The following is a 21578-nucleotide window of genomic DNA, read 5'->3' as shown; positions in this document are numbered from 1 at the left end:
GTGTTTTATTTGGTCATAAGAAGTAGGCCCGGTTTGTAACCAAACACTGCTGTGTTTCCATGTCAAGTTAGTTTTTGGTTATATGAACATAATTGACAAATAAATGTCAGTAGCTCATATGCCTTTAAATAACTACAGGTGGTGGTGGTGGATTGAATTTGGATTCTTCTCAATGTTTCGAGTCTTTTGGGTCCTCAACTAAAAAGATTCTTTCCGGTGATTCGATGCTTTTGATTCTCTCGTGACTCTTTCTGCAGGTTACGAACTGATTTGTATAATGATCTGTATAATAATCTCTGTATAGATCAGTAGATGGAGTTAACGCATGCTTTTGTGTATTGTAATTGAATCACTGAATCATTCACTCAACCGATTCTTTATAAAGAATGTTCACAAGCAACATGTAAAATGTCATGCATACAAATGTACTGAATCTAACTCCAGAATTAGTGTTTATGCATCTCTACAAATGACTAAAACAAATATTTTCCCTCCATTTTGACAAATGTTATTTATATTTTTATGTAGCTATATACGAAATACATCCATTATAAAATTCGCGTTGTATGTAGCTCCGAGTCTCGTTCAGATACAAAACACCGTTCATTCAGGGGCGTGTTCGTTCAGGAGCTCCAACCAATGAAATGTACATTCACAGTTTGCGCTCGAATGCTATTGGTTCGTGTTTTAATCCGCCTTTCAGGCAGGACATTGGTCTCGCACTTCGAAAGGGAAAGACTGAAGTGAACGGAATATGAATCGGCATCAGCAAGTTGCTTGCTCCGATGTGCTTCACCTGCAGTATTTGGGTATGGTGGGGACTTTCTTTCATATATTTGTTTAATTTGTTTTTTGATGTGCATAGATGTGTAAGGGCGTCTGCTCCGAGTTGGATATGGATATTGATCAGACTTGCTCTCTGTCTCTCATGTTTGTCTGTCTGCATCCTGGATAAAATGTCATGCTTCCAGTGACCTTCCTTGTTAAGAATCAGACTGTTTGCATGTATTTGAGTTTGATTTGCAGTCAAAAGGCTGACCAGAAATAGTGTTGACTGACTGAAATATCAGCATTTGAACAATTTTGCTTCCTCGTGCCATTGACTTGTTGATACTGGAGGAAAATTAGGTTGGGAAAGAGTACATTACTCCAATGCAGCCTGCGATGCGTCATAGTCACTATAGTTTGAAGGAGATTAAATAGAGGCCATACATTTGACTTTAATAATTTAAGAGGCTCTAGCAAGGGCCGATTGCACTCTTTTCACAAGCACATGTGAAAATGCAGTCAGTAAGACAGTAACCAGCTCTGTCGGCCCAGAGCCCAGCTCTCAACTTGCTGTTTTTCAGTTGAAAAAGCATCTGGCTGGTTTTAACCTTGGTTTTGGAGCATGCCATGCCTCCTGCTGCCACATTTACCGTGTTTGAAAAGTATCCTGTTCGTCAGTGCAAGCACTTCCCAGCACTGAGCAATCAATAATCCTGCATGTCCGATCAGGCCCATGACCTACACTGTACCAGTTTGAATGAAAGCAAGAAACCTATTTTGAAATGCATTATTTATTGCTGCTTGTGCCGGTTTTACTTTATCCACAGACCTTGGTGTGCGGCACAATGTGTTGTCTTTTTGTAATCACTGCAGTGCATCAGGCTGGCTCGTGGCGGGGCAGGGCGGGACCTTGGCAGAGTGTCAGCCTAATCCACTCGCACCCTGTCTAACAACTCCCAGCTTCACCCTACCACCTACTCCATCTTCAAATCCTCCTCAGTCCCCATGTGTCTCTTTGCTTTGAGTACGTCAGAGCGCTAGCCAGGCCAGGCTGGGGTGGTTGCCAAAGAAGCCTTATCTGTGTGGCGGTTGGTAAACGGAGGTGGCACGGTTCTCAGTTTGGATGCAAATATCACAGTGTGAAGCCCACACTGATGGGAGTGGGCAGGCCTGCTGGAGACCTCAGGGGGGAAAAAAACGTTTTTTTTTTTTTTTTGGCTGGACCTTATCAGATAACTTTATGGTCCAACCCACAACCTAGCCAGTATCTGCAATGCAGCTGTAAACCCCCCCCCCCCCCCTTTTTTTTTCTTCTAGCTATGCAAGGTAGGTTTTTCTTAAAGGGGTCATATGATGCGATTTCAATTTTCCCTTTCTCTTTGGAGTGTTACAAGCTCTTGGTGCATAAAGAAGATCTGTAAAGTTGCAAAGATTAAAGTCTGAAATCTAAAGAGATATTCTTTATAAAAGTTAAGAGTCAACCACACCAACCTAAAACGGCTTGTTCTAACACGCCCCCACATGTCTACGTCACTGTGGGAAGATTTGCATAATGCCGCCCAAATGTTCAGGCAAAGAAAGAAGGCGTAACTTTTATTCTCGCTGTAGTATTGTTGCCGCCGCCACCATGTCGTGAAGGCACTGTGTGATTCGTTGTGAAAGCGAAACTACTTTGTTTGGCCTTCCAAAAGAGAACGATATTCGCTTCGTAATGCCTAGAGCCTAGAGCTGATCCGTGCTGATTGCTGAGGAAATACAACAACTTCGCGCTGTGGATCGCCGGATCGGCTTTCACCGTGGACGAAGCAGAGTCCAGCCCGGGGTCACATGTGGTTGTAGAGGAGAAACAATAATGTGCAGTATGTGGAAAATGTTTTTTTTTTTTTACCTTAAACCGCATAAACACATTTCATTACACCAAATACACAAAATAATGTTATTTTTAGCAACATCATATGACCCCTTTAAAGGTGAAGTATGTAGCTAATTTCTTTGCCTCTATTTAACACCAAATGCTTTTGGCAAAACTATGACTGCTTTCATGGAGAAGTTTCCAGAACAATCCCCTGATCTTCAGTTGATTGAACAAACAGATAGCCCTGGCTGTGACTCGGGCCATTAGTTCAGCTAAAGTTATGTCTTGCTGTTTTAACTAGTGGTACATATATATTAAAATCCTTCTCCGATACTGATGGGCTTATCATTATTTAAATTTTATCACAGGTAAAAGGCCAATTTTTAAACTTAAATGAAAAATGATTAATTTAAAATGCTTAAAGCGGACTAAAAGGCTGCGTGTCCACCAAAGCATTTTTTTCCTGAGGCTGGCGTATTTTTTTTTTTAATTGTTCTAAATGGGAGCGCCGCGTTTTATAAAACGGCAGGAGCGTGCCAAGCACTGAGCGTCTTTTTCGTGCTGTCGACACCGAGAATTGAAGAATGTTCAACTTTGGGTAAAACGCTGCGCTCATCACTGTCACTTTTCAGTCAGCTAACCAATCACAGTGGAGGAGGGGTGGGACTAATAACGACTAATATCACACCCTACTTGTACTGCGGCTGAACAACAAAGGAGAAGTTAATATCGCTTGTCTCCGTGTATTTACGTCTTTACTATATGGAATTACTGGACTACCATAATATTATGAAAAATAATGCTTGTAGAAACATTTCATTCATTATGCATCTGCCATTTACGTCAACAGATATTCCGTATCATAGCAACGACAGCATCTCAACGGGAAAAAAACACTGCGCTCACAACTGTGCGTTTTTAGCAGAGCGCCTGGCATTTTCAGCTCGCTAAAAACGCTTTGGTGGACACGCGGCCTTAGGCAACACAACATTAATATGAACAGTGTGAGACATAGATATTTTGCTACAATTATTTTTGTATTTTAGTGTTTTTGAAGATTTAACTTTTGAATATCCAATACCAGGGGTGTGGACCCGAGACTTGACTCGGACTCGAGTCCCAAATTTAATGACTTGCGACTCGACATAATTAAAGAAGACTTTAGACTCAACTTAGACTTTGACAGCAATGACTCGAGACTTGACATGAGCCCTGTGACTCGTAAAGACTTTATGATCAGATCAGAGTCGTTATTACTCTAGACACGTCCCTGCGTGCTTGCACTTGACTGGCAAAAAGCTAGAGACTGCGTTCAGGGAGCGCTGGATATACAGTATATGCTAGTATAAATTAATGGAGTAATAGCATAACTTACGACAAAAGAACCGAGATAAGAAAAAAAAAAGACACGATTCGTATATAGCTATCTCCGCTCGTGAAAAGTGCTGCCCTGCCCGTTTGATTGCTGCCCAGCAGGGACGCAGACATGAGTTAGGTGCAACATGAGTGATGGATCCGCATCCCGTCACGACCCTCGCGCACTGCCAACTCCATGTGCTGTAATTTTCATTTTTATTTGTAATAAACCCCTCTCTGAGACTTTTTTTTTTTTTTTTCAGATCTCCCCTGTTTTTTTTCAATCAGTTAAATATTTTAATTTTTTGTGCATTTTTTTTTTTTTAAACCTCCATTAAGTTTAAAGTTAATCCATAATCGAGATTTAAATCTGAGTTTACATTTATGGTGCAACTGGATTAAAGTTAATCCTAAATAGGTTATATCCTAACTTAAATCCAGGATCAAAATGATGGGTTAAAATGTAAACCTGCTTATTTTTAAAGGTTTAAAGTTTGGTGCAACAGAATTATTAGATAAACCATGATTTAATTTAGATTTAAAATTAATCAATGCAAACTATTTAGCTATAATTTCATTTGAAAACAAAAATGCACATTAGGCCTAATGACTGAAGTGGTCAAGCGACAATAGGCCTAGTGATTTAAAATATAATTTGAAGCGTGTTTCTTTCACAAAATGAGCATTGAATATATAACTATAAAATATACTTTTTATATATACTATATTTTTCTCCCTCTTCACCAGGCACTCATGTCACTTTCATTTCTTTCAGGATAAATAAATGAATTCACGTGATGTAAATCAGTCTGTAGGCCTAAAATTTTGTCTTTGTTGCTCTTAGTTATAAAGGATGGTAGCACAGCATTTTTGAATGATTGTCTTCATGAGTTTGTCTGCATCCAAATTGCATGTTTCCTCTCACTTGTAAAGTACGGTAGCAGTTATTTCTTCAAGTTCTTTCAAAGCAGTTCTTTCTGCGTTTCCGCTCACATGTTTTTAAATCTATTTCATTGAGGTTCCAAATAATGGCTCATTGGCTTAGATATAACACCAGAAGCATATATTCTTAAGCACACATGCAAAGTATGTTGCAGCTGTATTTCTATGAAATTCTGTTGTTTTAGCTATTCTGTTACTAATAAAATCTTCTTTTTTTCACTGCTTGCCCTATTTTGGCACAATCCCTAAACTGAACTTGAGTAGTTTTACTAAGGGCACCCATCTCACATGAAATTGAACTATGCCAAACATATTCTACCTACCTTCCTGATATAAATTGCTATACATTTGATATGGTAATTAATTCTGAGACACTAATTTGGGCAAAGAGCACTAATGACTTGTTTAAGACTTGAAGCTAAAAGTTGAGGACTTGCAACTCGACTTGGACTTGCCGGTCTTGACTTGGGACTTGTCTGTCTTGACTCTGGACTTGACTCGAAAATTGAATGCAAAGACTCGAGACTTGTGACTTGCAAAACCACGACTTGGTCACACCTCTGTCCAATACTGACCGATAAATTAAAAAAATCTTGAATATGTTGAATGATATCCTGTATGGTAAATTGTGCGTGCCTAATTTTAACATGGAATGAATTACACACTTTACCTTTAATATTGGACATAGACCTTAGTCAGGATAGATGCTGTACTGAATTTAACGCAGATGAAAATGAGGCTGTGAGGGATAGACAGACTTGTCTTTACAATGGTACAGTACACACTACATAAAGGTCCTAGATCACATAATTCTCAACTTTAATGACTGACAGTTTTTATTTTTTAAAAGATTACCAATTAGCAATTACCATGTTGTCCAACCACAGTATTTCTATCCCTTACGGTCTCGTTTTAATTGTCTAAAATTTAAACATTGGACTTGCTTGACTAAGTATTGTCTTGAGATTCTACAATTGGATTTGCTTTTTTTGGGACACTGAGTACTGGGAGTATTTGTACTTGAAGCAGGATCATCAGTGTGAAACAAATCTGAACAGTTTTGACAAAACGAAAATACCTGCCATTACCCTGTGTTTACTGTTGTAGACCTCTGTTGTGTGTGTGTGTGAGAGAAAGTTTGGGTCCAGACACACTGTTTTCTCTGTGTTTTATTGCAGTAGTAATGCAGAGTAGTGTTAAATCAACTGTCTAGTGCAGTGTTTCCCAACCTTTTTTTAACCGCGGCACCCTTTTGGAAATTAACAAATTTGTGGCACCCTACAAAATTAATTTTGTCACCATACTTGAATTTCTAACTTCGATATGATACTTTGAAAAGTATAGATAATTGCGGTACAGCAGGGAAGAACTGCAGAATATAATGTCATACAGATATTTTTAATATTATAAAATGTTTTGTCCATCAATGGGGGGCAATCAGTAGGCGAATTTCTAATGAAGAGACCAATTTACATGACAGGTTTTCATGTAGGCTTTTATTTATATGTAAACATAGTTTAATTCCCATTATAACTAGCTATCTCACAAATTTTTGCTCACTGTGTTTTTTTTATTTTACAGTGGGGTAATTTTGTTGCAGTAGCACAAGGTAGCTTGATTTCAAACTTTGAATTGAATAAAAAATGGCAAGTAAGCAGTCAGTGATAAAATAAGAACAAATAAACCAATTACTAATGATAGCACAAAAATAATGATACAAATGAAATAGCTTTTTTAGTTTTTCAGGTAGGTATAACAGTAGGGCTATTAAGAAATTATTTATTTATTTTATTTTTTTTACACCAATTATATCCAAATAATGTTTAAGTCCTAGAAAGCTATTATTATCAGAACATGTGAGCATAACATAGCGGTTAGCAGATCAATGTATGAGAGGGCAGCGTTACCAGAGTTGCCCATTTCCCACACCTTGTTACAGCACAGTAGGGCTATTGCAAACAGAAACAATACTGTACTACATCGATGTTTCCTGTCGGCTCGATTTTTGAGTGGACTTTGCTGTTCCGATGAGCATGAACGGTATACGAGTGGAGCCAAGGAGCGATCACGGCCCACGTCACAGAGCATCACACCACGTGAAAGTGAAACCTGAGGGGTGAACTAATTTTCGGCAGCCAGAATTTCGGTGCATCTCTAATTATTGGCATTATCAGAAATGGATATTGTGCAATAGATGCTTTTTGAACATTTTAGCAATTTAACAATCTTAAATAATTTTTTTTACATGGCACCCCTGCTCTCGACAGTCGGCACCCCGGTTGGGAAACACTGGTCTATTGTACTGAGAGTGTCATGTCTAACCTCCTGAATGTATCTTTCTCTGTCTCTCAGTGGAGCTACTAGTGCGATTCACAGTATTGTTATTGAACAACTACATTGACATACTCCTATACACACACACACACTCTTAACCTATTTAGATTATTAAAGCACCTGGGATTGTTCAGATGATGATTGACCTCACTTTATATGGAGGAGCAGCAGTCACTCATCCCACTCTTACAAAACAGTGAAGTGCATTTTAGGATCCAGTAGCCTTTTTAGCTACAGTAACCAGCACATTTCATTTTATACTGTTAAGCATCTTTCATTCAAATGTAATAACTGAAATTTTTTTTTTCTAATTTGAATGACCAGGTTTTTCATGACTTTTTTAGGGGTGCTCCGATTGATCGGCTACTGATCACTATCGGCCGATAATCGCTATGGGAAGTTTGATTGGCGTTCTCTGTAAAGGTCGATCTCAAAAAAACGATCTCAAGCTGATGACGCGTCTGCTGTGAGAGGTTTGCGAGCTGCATGCTGCACAGTTGACACTGAAATTGTCACTTGCACAATCGAGGCAGTGTCGCATTGTCACTAAAGTTTATAAATTGCGTTTCTTTTTAATTCTTGCCGGTGTTTAAACCATTCAGCACTCGCGTGCTCTCCTGGAGACTGAGCGCTCATGCACACTCGCAGCTCGCACACTCGCAGCTCACACACATAACGCCAGGTCCACACATACTTCGTTTGCAGTGCGTATGCTCTGCATGTTTTTTCCGCTCTCATGTTAACTGATTAAAGCATTCACTCTGCACGTGGTTGCGGTCCGGCAGTGCGTTCCAGTAGTGGTGCGTCTGCAGTAGTGCAGAGATCGTTTCCACACCGAGTTTGCTGTATGTGCTGCACGCGCTGAATTAAAGTGACAACACACAGGCTATGGATTTTTGGCTAGGTTTAAAGGGAAAGAGCACTTTTAGATAAACAAGGCTATAATAGATGACGCTCGTAGAGGTAGAAAAACAAAGTTCTTTATGAACCGCAGGATTGCTTGTAATAAAGATTTAAATGCAAAGGAAAAGGCAGTAGAGCTGACTGTTTCTGTCAATGGTAAATTTTAATGGTTGTGATAAGTAGTTTAAATGTTTTGCCACTTGCTTGAGCAACTTAAAGCTGCAGTCCGTAGCTTTTTTTTGGTTAAAAATTATCCAAAATCAATATTTGAGCAAGTATATAACCAGCCAGTGTTCGAAACTATCGCCTTACTTTAGCCAAGTTCACAATGGTTAGCTTATAATAATGTTTTCTAATTTTAGTGGTACGGGTAGGTTTTCGCGGGAAATTCAAGCATGCCGCTTCGTCATTACGTCACTTCTGTAAACATAAAGAAGTTGTCCGGCTACTAGGCTATCACATGTGAGGATCCTGCAGGTGGCCGATCGTTTATAGCCTTTTCTCACAGCAGCTGGAATAATTAAATAAATGTATCATTTTGATGGCGGATTGTAATCCAGAAAGGATTGTGTTTATGAAACACATGTGAATGAAATTAAATTATATTCCAGTTTTAAATGTGCTTCTGATTACAGACAGCCTGGGATTACACACAATTTGTATTTTAAAGACAACCAGTTCGAAGGGAGCGTAATTCGCTTTTTGGGTTAAAAGAATTTCTTAATATGAAATTCGAGTGGTATGACAATTGGACATTAGACTGTACAGAAGCTGAAATCTACTCTCTTATACACACTATACTCAGTCACACAATGCTGATGTTGTTAACATTAACAATTTGAGAATAAAGTATAACAATAATAATAATTTGCACGGTTTCATTTGATATGAGCTAATCAATCGTTAGATTAAATAACCATTGGTAGCACGATTTATTGTAATGCTTTTTTCCTCTGTTGGTCAGAACAAACGGGGCAGACTTGTTACTTACTTGTTCAGATGACAATATATGGTGAAAATGCTTATTTGAGTCATATATTCCAAGACGTAGGCTAGAATCTGTGAGTGCAAAGTACAATGTTCACACCGGTGCGGTGACAGACTGCCACACATACTCCTCAAAACATTAGATTCATGATGGACTTTCATTAGATGGACTGCATACGCACTTTGAACCGAGTATGTGTGAACCTGGTTTAAAAGGCCGCCTCACATATAGCTCACGAAATCAGGCTTGTGCTGTGTGTAAGCTATTGTGCAACAATTGCACGGTTGTCAAAACAAAAATGCAGTGCATGATCAAACATTTAGGCGAGATAAATATATATTTTAGAAAAATATCTAAAAAATTGCCCCATCCACCCCTCAAATTAAAAAAATACAGACAACAGACAGCAGAATGGGGTTTTTAGAGATTAAAGATGTCTATGAAGTATATGTATGCAATGAATATAAAACATTCCGTATTAACGCCTGTATAGCTGATGTGCACGAGCTGATAAACAACGCACGCTGAGTGGATTGAGAGCGCGGCGGCGCAGATGCGCGAGCTTGTCAAGTGAATATCCCTTTCTCACAGACATCACTGGAAAGTTTGTAGTTCGGTCGAATATGTCAAAAAGATGTAAGTAAAACAATGCACAAGTTACTTAATGGGAGGGAGGGAGAGAGAGAGAACGCGTGTGATCTTTATTGATGTTCGCTCACTTAGCACGTGTCATTTGGATTAAAACTAAATTGTAAATATAAGACAATTTATAGGGGCATTCACTATAAACGTCATTTATTTTCGCCCTTAAGCATACACGACTTTCTGGCGAAAGTGAAACTAACAGCCTGTGTGAAATGCGCTAGACTGTACTGTACTTGTCCCTCTCATTCTGCATCAGTACAAATACGTGCACGCGTTGCGCGTGTTTTGCTTGCTTCATGAGAGTTTCTGCAGTATATGAGTGGCTTTGGAAAATAAATCGCTGCACGTTTCAGATGAAAACAACGTGACTTCTATTTATGAAAATGTCACAGTTAGGAGATTTATAACGAGTGGTTCCCTGCATTTTTACAGCAAAGCGCGTGATTACAGTACTAAGCCGCTGTAATGGAGCAGCTCTAAATGCTATTAAATTAAATATGATGTAGGCTACCATAGAGAGAGGAAAAAAATTAACTGTGAAAGTAACAAAAACTTGTAAAATACATTTTAATGGGCATAATTAAGTGTGAAAATAACAGAAGGATATACAGTCAAACCAAAAATGATTCAGAGACCAGATATAATTTGATATTTTTTACTAGTGGGTGTAGGACACTATAGTTCGTTTATGTAAAGTGAGGATAGCAAAATAAACTATATACCCAAAAATTCTTCATACAGTGGACTACCAGTAATATTGATACAAATTTGGGACCAAAATTATTCAGACCGAGTCTGGGAAAAAATTGAAGTTCAGGTTTGCATGAACCTGGTTGACAGCATGCCCAGGAGAATATATGCTGTCATTAAGGCTAAGGGTCACCCGACAAAAGTATTGATAGTTGTGTAAATATTGACGGCTGTATGAATAATTTTCGGTTTATTGTAATCCATTACGTACCTTTCTATTAAAGTTATCTGACATTATCAAGCTGAATTTGTTCTGACACAGTTTAACTCTGAGTTCTTGTCATATTTTGTTACCATTTTCTAAACTATAGTGAATAAACTGTGATAATGTGAGAAATGTTGAAGGTGTCTGAATAAATTTTGGTTTGACTATCTATTTGATAAATGAAGTTAACCAACTAACATTTATACATACTCTTTTGGTTTCTGTAGCCAATATTTAAAAAAATTTACAAATGCATTGAAAATATTGGTATCGGTACTCTGTATCGGCAAGTACCAAAACTAAAAGTATCGGTATCGAGCGAGTACTGGAAAAAGTGGTATCGGTGCATCCCTATTAATATATTTTAAAATGTTATTTATTTCTGTGATGGCAAAGCTGAATTTTCAACAGCCATTATTCCAGTTTTCAGTGTCTCATGATCCTTCATTCTAATATGCTAATTTAGTGCTCAAGTAACATGTCTTGTTCAAGCGGCAACCTCCTGCTCTCTCTCGTGAAGCCAACACGGAAGTGACTTAAACTGTAGTTCGTCAACTGGCCGCTAGAGGCTGGCTGCAAAAGGGAGTCAATCCCATAGATTCCCCATGTTAAAATGCCCAACTTTACAGCAGAAAAAAACTTGTTTACAGCCTGTGAACACAGCCCTTCATGACAACTGTGAGAGGGGTGAATTTTTTTTTATAACTCATCTGTTTAAATTATATTAAGCCTTAAAGTTTGCATAATTAAGGGCGCGGCCACTTGAGTGACGGGTGGATTGCAGCTGCCATCACCACCGTCGAGCTAGGTGGGCGTGGTTTCAGCAACCAACTCCCGCCTCTTTACCCATTTTCGATTATCCGGGAGTGATGTGCGGTGACGCGCTGCCAAGATGACCTCCGCCCACTTTGAGCTTCAAAAACGCTCTTCGGAAACCTACGGGTGATGTCACGGACACTACGTCCATGTTTTATACAGTCTATGGTCTTGTTGTTATCAATGTTTATTTTGCTTAATACATCTTGTTAATATTTTTGTTGAAACTGACACATTTTTTCAGGATTCTTTGTTGAATAGAGAGTTCAAAAGAACAGCATTTAAAATGCGTACTAAAATGTATAAACAAAATAATAAGTAACTTACTGATTCCAAACTTTTAAACAGTAGTATATTTATTTTATATTGTCTATACAATGAAGTATTTGTTATTGATTTGGACCCCACTGATTGTCATTGTATGAGCAAAAACAGTTGAAACATAAAAAAATATATTTGAATATTTATTTATTTGACATTTTGTTGTGCTGATTTTGTGGTAAATTATGTGGGATGGATTTAAATGTGGTAAACCCACATATTGGCAACTGAAAGCATAATCAAATTGGCTGAAATATTTATTAAATAAATTTGTTATTGGGAATGTATTATAAGTACTGATTATTTACTTAAATTTGGGGTGTTCAAATTATGATAATAGTAATCATAATAATGGCTAAGAGTGGAAGAGTTAGTTGGGATTGTGTTTGTCTGTGTGCGCTCAGAGTCCAGCCTATTGTTGTTGTTTTTTTTAATGAAATAATCATACACATGGTGCATGAAATCTGCTTCATTCATGAATCCATCCTAGTGTCTTTCCCTCTCTCTCTTTACTGATCACCCTGTTAATCCTTTATTTTTCCGCCCCTCCTGTCCCTCAGACAGTCCTAGTTAGTTTCAGCTCTGATAAAGTATAACAATAATAATAATTTGCACGGTTTGATGTGATATGAGCTAACCAAGCTTTAGATTAAATAACCATTGGTAGCGTGATTTATGGTAATGCTTTTTTCCTCAGTTGGTCAGAACAAAAATGGCAGACTTGCTTCTTACTTGTTCAGAAGACACTATCTGGGGGAAATTCTTATTTGGGTCATATATTCCAAGACGTAGGCTAGAATCTGTGAGTGCAAAGTACAATGTTCACACCGGTGCGGTGACAGACTGCCACACATACTCCTCAAAACATTAGATTCATGATGGACTTTCATTAGATGGACTGCATACGCACTTTGAACCGAGTATGTGTGAACCTGGTTTAAAAGGCCGCCTCACATATAGCTCACGAAATCAGGCTTGTGCTGTGTGTAAGCTATTGTGCAACAATTGCACGGTTGTCAAAACAAAAATGCAGTGCATGATCAAACATTTAGGCGAGATAAATATATATTTTAGAAAAATATCTAAAAAATTGCCCCATCCACCCCTCAAATTAAAAAAATACAGACAACAGACAGCAGAATGGGGTTTTTAGAGATTAAAGATGTCTATGAAGTATATGTATGCAATGAATATAAAACATTCCGTATTAACGCCTGTATAGCTGATGTGCACGAGCTGATAAACAACGCACGCTGAGTGGATTGAGAGCGCGGCGGCGCAGATGCGCGAGCTTGTCAAGTGAATATCCCTTTCTCACAGACATCACTGGAAAGTTTGTAGTTCGGTCGAATATGTCAAAAAGATGTAAGTAAAACAATGCACAAGTTACTTAATGGGAGGGAGGGAGAGAGAGAGAACGCGTGTGATCTTTATTGATGTTCGCTCACTTAGCACGTGTCATTTGGATTAAAACTAAATTGTAAATATAAGACAATTTATAGGGGCATTCACTATAAACGTCATTTATTTTCGCCCTTAAGCATACACGACTTTCTGGCGAAAGTGAAACTAACAGCCTGTGTGAAATGCGCTAGACTGTACTGTACTTGTCCCTCTCATTCTGCATCAGTACAAATACGTGCACGCGTTGCGCGTGTTTTGCTTGCTTCATGAGAGTTTCTGCAGTATATGAGTGGCTTTGGAAAATAAATCGCTGCACGTTTCAGATGAAAACAACGTGACTTCTATTTATGAAAATGTCACAGTTAGGAGATTTATAACGAGTGGTTCCCTGCATTTTTACAGCAAAGCGCGTGATTACAGTACTAAGCCGCTGTAATGGAGCAGCTCTAAATGCTATTAAATTAAATATGATGTAGGCTACCATAGAGAGAGGAAAAAAATTAACTGTGAAAGTAACAAAAACTTGTAAAATACATTTTAATGGGCATAATTAAGTGTGAAAATAACAGAAGGATATACAGTCAAACCAAAAATGATTCAGAGACCAGATATAATTTGATATTTTTTACTAGTGGGTGTAGGACACTATAGTTCGTTTATGTAAAGTGAGGATAGCAAAATAAACTAAACTGTGATATACCCAAAAATTCTTCATACAGTGGACTACCAGTAATATTGATACAAATTTGGGACCAAAATTATTCAGACCGAGTCTGGGAAAAAATTGAAGTTCAGGTTTGCATGAACCTGGTTGACAGCATGCCCAGGAGAATATATGCTGTCATTAAGGCTAAGGGTCACCCGACAAAAGTATTGATAGTTGTGTAAATATTGACGGCTGTATGAATAATTTTCGGTTTATTGTAATCCATTACGTACCTTTCTATTAAAGTTATCTGACATTATCAAGCTGAATTTGTTCTGACACAGTTTAACTCTGAGTTCTTGTCATATTTTGTTACCATTTTCTAAACTATAGTGAATAAACTGTGATAATGTGAGAAATGTTGAAGGTGTCTGAATAAATTTTGGTTTGACTATCTATTTGATAAATGAAGTTAACCAACTAACATTTATACATACTCTTTTGGTTTCTGTAGCCAATATTTAAAAAAATTTACAAATGCATTGAAAATATTGGTATCGGTACTCTGTATCGGCAAGTACCAAAACTAAAAGTATCGGTATCGAGCGAGTACTGGAAAAAGTGGTATCGGTGCATCCCTATTAATATATTTTAAAATGTTATTTATTTCTGTGATGGCAAAGCTGAATTTTCAACAGCCATTATTCCAGTTTTCAGTGTCTCATGATCCTTCATTCTAATATGCTAATTTAGTGCTCAAGTAACATGTCTTGTTCAAGCGGCAACCTCCTGCTCTCTCTCGTGAAGCCAACACGGAAGTGACTTAAACTGTAGTTCGTCAACTGGCCGCTAGAGGCTGGCTGCAAAAGGGAGTCAATCCCATAGATTCCCCATGTTAAAATGCCCAACTTTACAGCAGAAAAAAACTTGTTTACAGCCTGTGAACACAGCCCTTCATGACAACTGTGAGAGGGGTGAATTTTTTTTTATAACTCATCCGTTTAAATTATATTAAGCCTTAAAGTTTGCATAATTAAGGGCGCGGCCACTTGAGTGACGGGTGGATTGCAGCTGCCATCACCACCGTCGAGCTAGGTGGGCGTGGTTTCAGCAACCAACTCCCGCCTCTTTACCCATTTTCGATTATCCGGGAGTGATGTGCGGTGACGCGCTGCCAAGATGACCTCCGCCCACTTTGAGCTTCAAAAACGCTCTTCGGAAACCTACGGGTGATGTCACGGACACTACGTCCATGTTTTATACAGTCTATGGTCTTGTTGTTATCAATGTTTATTTTGCTTAATACATCTTGTTAATATTTTTGTTGAAACTGACACATTTTTTCAGGATTCTTTGTTGAATAGAGAGTTCAAAAGAACAGCATTTAAAATGCGTACTAAAATGTATAAACAAAATAATAAGTAACTTACTGATTCCAAACTTTTAAACAGTAGTATATTTATTTTATATTGTCTATACAATGAAGTATTTGTTATTGATTTGGACCCCACTGATTGTCATTGTATGAGCAAAAACAGTTGAAACATAAAAAAATATATTTGAATATTTATTTATTTGACATTTTGTTGTGCTGATTTTGTGGTAAATTATGTGGGATGGATTTAAATGTGGTAAACCCACATATTGGCAACTGAAAGCATAATCAAATTGGCTGAAATATTTATTAAATAAATTTGTTATTGGGAATGTATTATAAGTACTGATTATTTACTTAAATTTGGGGTGTTCAAATTATGATAATAGTAATCATAATAATGGCTAAGAGTGGAAGAGTTAGTTGGGATTGTGTTTGTCTGTGTGCGCTCAGAGTCCAGCCTATTGTTGTTGTTTTTTTTAATGAAATAATCATACACATGGTGCATGAAATCTGCTTCATTCATGAATCCATCCTAGTGTCTTTCCCTCTCTCTCTTTACTGATCACCCTGTTAATCCTTTATTTTTCCGCCCCTCCTGTCCCTCAGACAGTCCTAGTTAGTTTCAGCTCTGCCTCAAGGGAACAGTGAGTGAGGAGAGGGGTTCTGGGTCTTAATCATTATTTCGTCGCCTTGCTCTTGCTGGTCTAGGATGGATGTGGAAGCTGGATCTTCATTTCTGCTTTGACCCTAGTTAATTCAGCTGTGGATGCTCATAATCAGCGGTTACTATCTGATGTAGTCATATTATCTGCTCTCTGTTCATGGAAGAGTTAAATCCTCTTAAGACGAGGTTGTGGCTTCATGAATGCATATTATATAGCGTGTACTGAAATATTAATCCACCCTAGATGAATGATGCAGATGGTGAGAGATGCCTTATTTGAATCCTTCATATGTATTTATTAATGCATAAAGTATGCACCCACTCATACCTATTACTTTTTAACCTGTTCATCCACACATATTGAGCAGAATACATCAAGACCGATTTGGAACTAATGCACATGGCTGGACCAAATGTCACTTATCGAGACTTATTACAGCATCCCTGTTTCTTGGGAAAACACATCAGTCTTTTTAACTAATTAATCAGCCCTCAGGGTCTTAGTGTCCTTTACTCCAATTAACTTTAAGCCAGGGGCACCCCGGTGTTACCAGGCGTTAGCCACGTATCTGCACGTCAACCCCCTGCTGCAAACCAAGTGGCTGATCGAGGTGTGTGACTTTAGTTTCTTTCTTACTGTTTTCTTACCAATCTTTGACCCTTACTGCAGCAGACCAGAAGATTAAGGGCTTCATACCAAGTCCAATGTGACTAAGGCCACGAACACTACAGCTCAATATAGCTTTCACTCCTCTTCTGGGTGTTTACCTAAATGGCTTATTTAAAGGAGTGACAACCACGTTTTACAACCAAATTCACTTTCGTAAGAATGTGTTAAAATATACAATAGTTCAAAAGTTTTGGGTCAGTAATTGGTTTTGTTGTTTTTTTTTTTTTTTAATTAGTCCTATTAAAATTTAAAGAACTTGAATTCAGCAAGGATGCATTAAATTTGTCAAAACTGTCAGTAATGACTTTCACATTAATATAAAAATATATATAATTATATGAAATGCTTTTCCTTTGAAATTTCTATTCTTCAAATAATCCTAAAAATATTAAGCAACAGTTGTTTAGAAAATGTGTACAAAATGTTGCTTTGAGCACCAAATCAGAATATTAGATTGATTTCTGAAGTATCATGTGATGCAGAAGACTGGTGTAATAGTGGCTGAAAATTCAACTTTGCCAGAATAAGTGTTAATGTTAAACAATATAACTATTGTAATAAAAAGTGAAGACGTCAAAGATCTTGATGAAGAATAACTTTTATTACAGAATAGTAGTGACAAAGTACATGTAGTACCTTGGGTTCAACGGAGTCAGACTGAACCCCGAACATCCTAAGCTCAATCATTTTATACTGTATTACGTTCATCTTCCCACACAACATGTAAATTAAGTTTCGTTTTACATGTAAATTGCGGATGACAATGAAAGTGATAGCCTTCCGTTCCCACATCTTCGGTAGACTCAAGTGGGAACAACCAAATGTTAAGGTGATAAGATTAAACAGAATCCATAGCAGTTCTTTCATGTACCCTTTTGGTCAGCAGATGGTTCTTGACGGCCTGCTGCTGCTCCCACGCTATAATTGACAAATTATCGCTCCGGAGGTACTATTTACATATGATTAAGATCGGAAAGAACTATCTATATGATAATTAAGCTCTTTGTAGGGAAAGGAGCATAGTTTAATACACAATTTGGAGTGGAAGCTGGGTCGAGGCCGACTATAATTTCTTTTGCTGCATTTTGTGATTTAAATAAATGATGCCTTGGTGAGCATAAATATCAAAAACATAAATGACACCCAAACTTTTGAGCAGAAATGTATCTCTGGTGGCTCATATTTCTTGTCAAAATACAAATGGATTAAACTGTTGGTGTTCATGTTTCTTACTTAAAGCTATATAATATTAGTACTTTGTCAACCATTGTAATTTTGAGAGTGACTGTATTTTGCATTTAAATTAGATCGTCACACCCATAACTTTGTAGTATGCTAAATTTCTGTGTTTTCTGCAAAACTTCTCTAAAATACCCAAGTGTGGTGATGAAAGTTAAGAGTTTGGAGGCAAGGTCAATATTTTAATTTATTCAAATGGATTGCAAATAATTTAAAGAGTGCTTTAAAGAGAAACAGTGAAAATAAAAACTTGAATTAGAATCAACAAACTGGAACGGATCGGTGATCGGCCGATCAGTCTCACTTCTTTCTGATTCCGAGCCGATCCGTTTTGTTACCAGCGGCACAGGCAATAACGTCAGCCGCGCATTCTCGCTCTCTTCTCTTCGACGACCCCTTCTCTCATACACGTCTCATTCGCTCCGGTTAAATGCTTGTATTGCGCATTATTTCTGAATGGATAGCTATCCGACCGTAAAAAGACCAGATGTAAATGCCCACCGAAATGCATTCGAGACTGATATAAATCCGATCTCTCAAACCACTTAAGGAGGTGGTCTGGGCTGCATTCCAGATGAAACTCAACAAGTGTATATGCATCTGGTTGTTGAAACCACATATGTAAATTTTACTCCTCCCAAAATGATAAAATAATAAATGTGTGAGAGTGTGTTATAGGCTATATGACATTAGTCAGACTGCGCTAATGCAACAAGCATCGCTGTGGACGAGTAGCTGAGTATCTCTTCAGCAAGCCGACACGCAAACTGCTGTGAATGAAACTGAAAGTAAGATGCAGATGGTCAACACACAATCATCTTCATTAAAAGTAGTAAGACAAACTTATCTTTCCAGTGCTGATGCCGCGCTGTCCTATTGCTGTCTTTGATCTTGAAATGAGCTGATAATTAAGAAAATGCAGTGCTTATCTTTTGATTTCGTTGACTCCGTTAAATTTAAATATTGCGCGGGAATTGAAGATCAGATTTATATCCGTTTTGCGACGACACGTTTATGTGGACACATGTAAATGGAAACGTTTGAACAAATCAGATAGATATCCAATCAGCGAAAACGCATTAAATGACCAGGTGTAAACAGGCCCTATATTGGGTCCGTGGATAAACTCTTAAAGGGACCGCAGTCCAGTATTCCTACTAGGGCTGCACGATATATCGAAATTATCGAAATATCGCAAATGTAAATATCGCAAGGGCGTGCGATATCTGAATCATTTTAATAATAGGCTACTTAAATCAAAACGTTGCATAAGGACTTTTATTACAGAATAGTAGTGACAAAGTACATGTAGTACCTTGGGTTCAACGGAGTCAGACTGAACCCCGAACATCCTAAGCTCAATCATTTTATACTGTATTACGTTCATCTTCCCACACAACATGTAAATTAAGTTTCGTTTTACATGTAAATTGCGGATGACAATGAAAGTGATAGCCTTCCGTTCCCACATCTTCGGTAGACTCAAGTGGGAACAACCAAATGTTAAGGTGATAAGATTAAACAGAATCCATAGCAGTTCTTTCATGTACCCTTTTGGTCAGCAGATGGTTCTTGACGGCCTGCTGCTGCTCCCACGCTATAATTGACAAATTATCGCTCCGGAGGTACTATTTACATATGATTAAGATCGGAAAGAACTATCTATATGATAATTAAGCTCTTTGTAGGGAAAGGAGCATAGTTTAATACACAATTTGGAGTGGAAGCTGGGTCGAGGCCGACTATAATTTCTTTTGCTGCATTTTGTGATTTAAATAAATGATGCCTTGGTGAGCATAAATATCAAAAACATAAATGACACCCAAACTTTTGAGCAGAAATGTATCTCTGGTGGTCTTGTCAACTTGTCAAAATACAAATGGATTAAACTGTTGGTGTTCATGTTTCTTATTTAAAGCTATATAATATTAGTAACCATTGTAACATTGTAATTTTGAGAGTGACTGTATTTTGCATTTAAATTAGATCGTCACACCCATAACTTTGTAGTATGCTAAATTTCTGTGTTTTCTGCAAAACTTCTCTAAAATACCCAAGTGTGGTGATGAAAGTTAAGAGTTTGGAGGCAAGGTCAATATTTTAATTTATTCAAATGGATTGCAAATAATTTAAAGAGTGCTTTAAAGAGAAACAGTGAAAATAAAAACTTGAATTAGAATCAACAAACTGGAACGGATCGGTGATCGGCCGATCAGTCTCACTTCTTTCTGATTCCGAGCCGATCCGTTTTGTTACCAGCGGCACAGGCAATAACGTCAGCCGCGCATTCTCGCTCTCTTCTCTTCGACGACCCCTTCTCTCATACACGTCTCATTCGCTCCGGTTAAATGCTTGTATTGCGCATTATTTCTGAATGGATAGCTATCCGACCGTAAAAAGACCAGATGTAAATGCCCACCGAAATGCATTCGAGACTGATATAAATCCGATCTCTCAAACCACTTAAGGAGGTGGTCTGGGCTGCATTCCAGATGAAACTCAACAAGTGTATATGCATCTGGTTGTTGAAACCACATATGTAAATTTTACTCCTCCCAAAATGATAAAATAATAAATGTGTGAGAGTGTGTTATAGGCTATATGACATTAGTCAGACTGCGCTAATGCAACAAGCATCGCTGTGGACGAGTAGCTGAGTATCTCTTCAGCAAGCCGACACGCAAACTGCTGTGAATGAAACTGAAAGTAAGATGCAGATGGTCAACACACAATCATCTTCATTAAAAGTAGTAAGACAAACTTATCTTTCCAGTGCTGATGCCGCGCTGTCCTATTGCTGTCTTTGATCTTGAAATGAGCTGATAATTAAGAAAATGCAGTGCTTATCTTTTGATTTCGTTGACTCCGTTAAATTTAAATATTGCGCGGGAATTGAAGATCAGATTTATATCCGTTTTGCGACGACACGTTTATGTGGACACATGTAAATGGAAACGTTTGAACAAATCAGATAGATATCCAATCAGCGAAAACGCATTAAATGACCAGGTGTAAACAGGCCCTATATTGGGTCCGTGGATAAACTCTTAAAGGGACCGCAGTCCAGTATTCCTACTAGGGCTGCACGATATATCGAAATTATCGAAATATCGCAAATGTAAATATCGCAAGGGCGTGCGATATCTGAATCATTTTAATAATAGGCTACTTAAATCAAAACGTTGCATAAGGTCAAAGTTTTAGTTCGACGCATATAGCAGAGAATTGCTTGACGTTAAAAAGTTATGTGCAATAAGTTGCAGAAAACAACTCTTTTCCATCTCGTCTTGCTGTCTGACTCTCACCTGAAGCGCGTGCACAAGCCGCATCTCGTGCAGCGTATCTTCCGTTCTGCCGCACACGTGTAAAGCGCGCGCACACACAGAGAGACGTGTTTCAGACGGCGTGCGAACACAGTTGAGTCGTCTTTCGCATCTCCTCATGTTTGGACAGACACATACACACAGAATTATGTCAATAGTACCCATCTCGACGATCATTCTCGTAAAGGCAGTCGGTTATGTTTTAAATGAATGTAAACAGCTGAGAAAGAAATCGGATGTGTATCATTATACTGGATCCATGCAGTTGGATTTAAAAGGGCCGCAGCCCATAAATACGTGCTGCTGAATATGTCACTAATGTTAATCAAACAACAAAACAGCTATAACAAAGATTAATCTAAATTTATTTC

General features: G+C 38.0%; 1 protein-coding gene across 1 annotated transcript in view; it reads left to right on the top strand.

Annotated features, from left to right (window-relative positions):
• LOC107550857 (phospholipid-transporting ATPase IA-like) overlaps nucleotides 1–21578 on the top strand; it is a 188012-nt gene that overhangs the window by 751 nt on the left and 165683 nt on the right. The window lies entirely within an intron of this gene.

This window comes from Sinocyclocheilus grahami, unplaced genomic scaffold (genome assembly GCF_001515645.1).
Source record: "Sinocyclocheilus grahami isolate Dianchi unplaced genomic scaffold, SAMN03320097.WGS_v1.1 scaffold409.1, whole genome shotgun sequence".
Classification (NCBI taxonomy): domain Eukaryota; kingdom Metazoa; phylum Chordata; class Actinopteri; order Cypriniformes; family Cyprinidae; genus Sinocyclocheilus; species Sinocyclocheilus grahami.
This window is presented reverse-complemented; position numbering and strand designations above follow the sequence as displayed.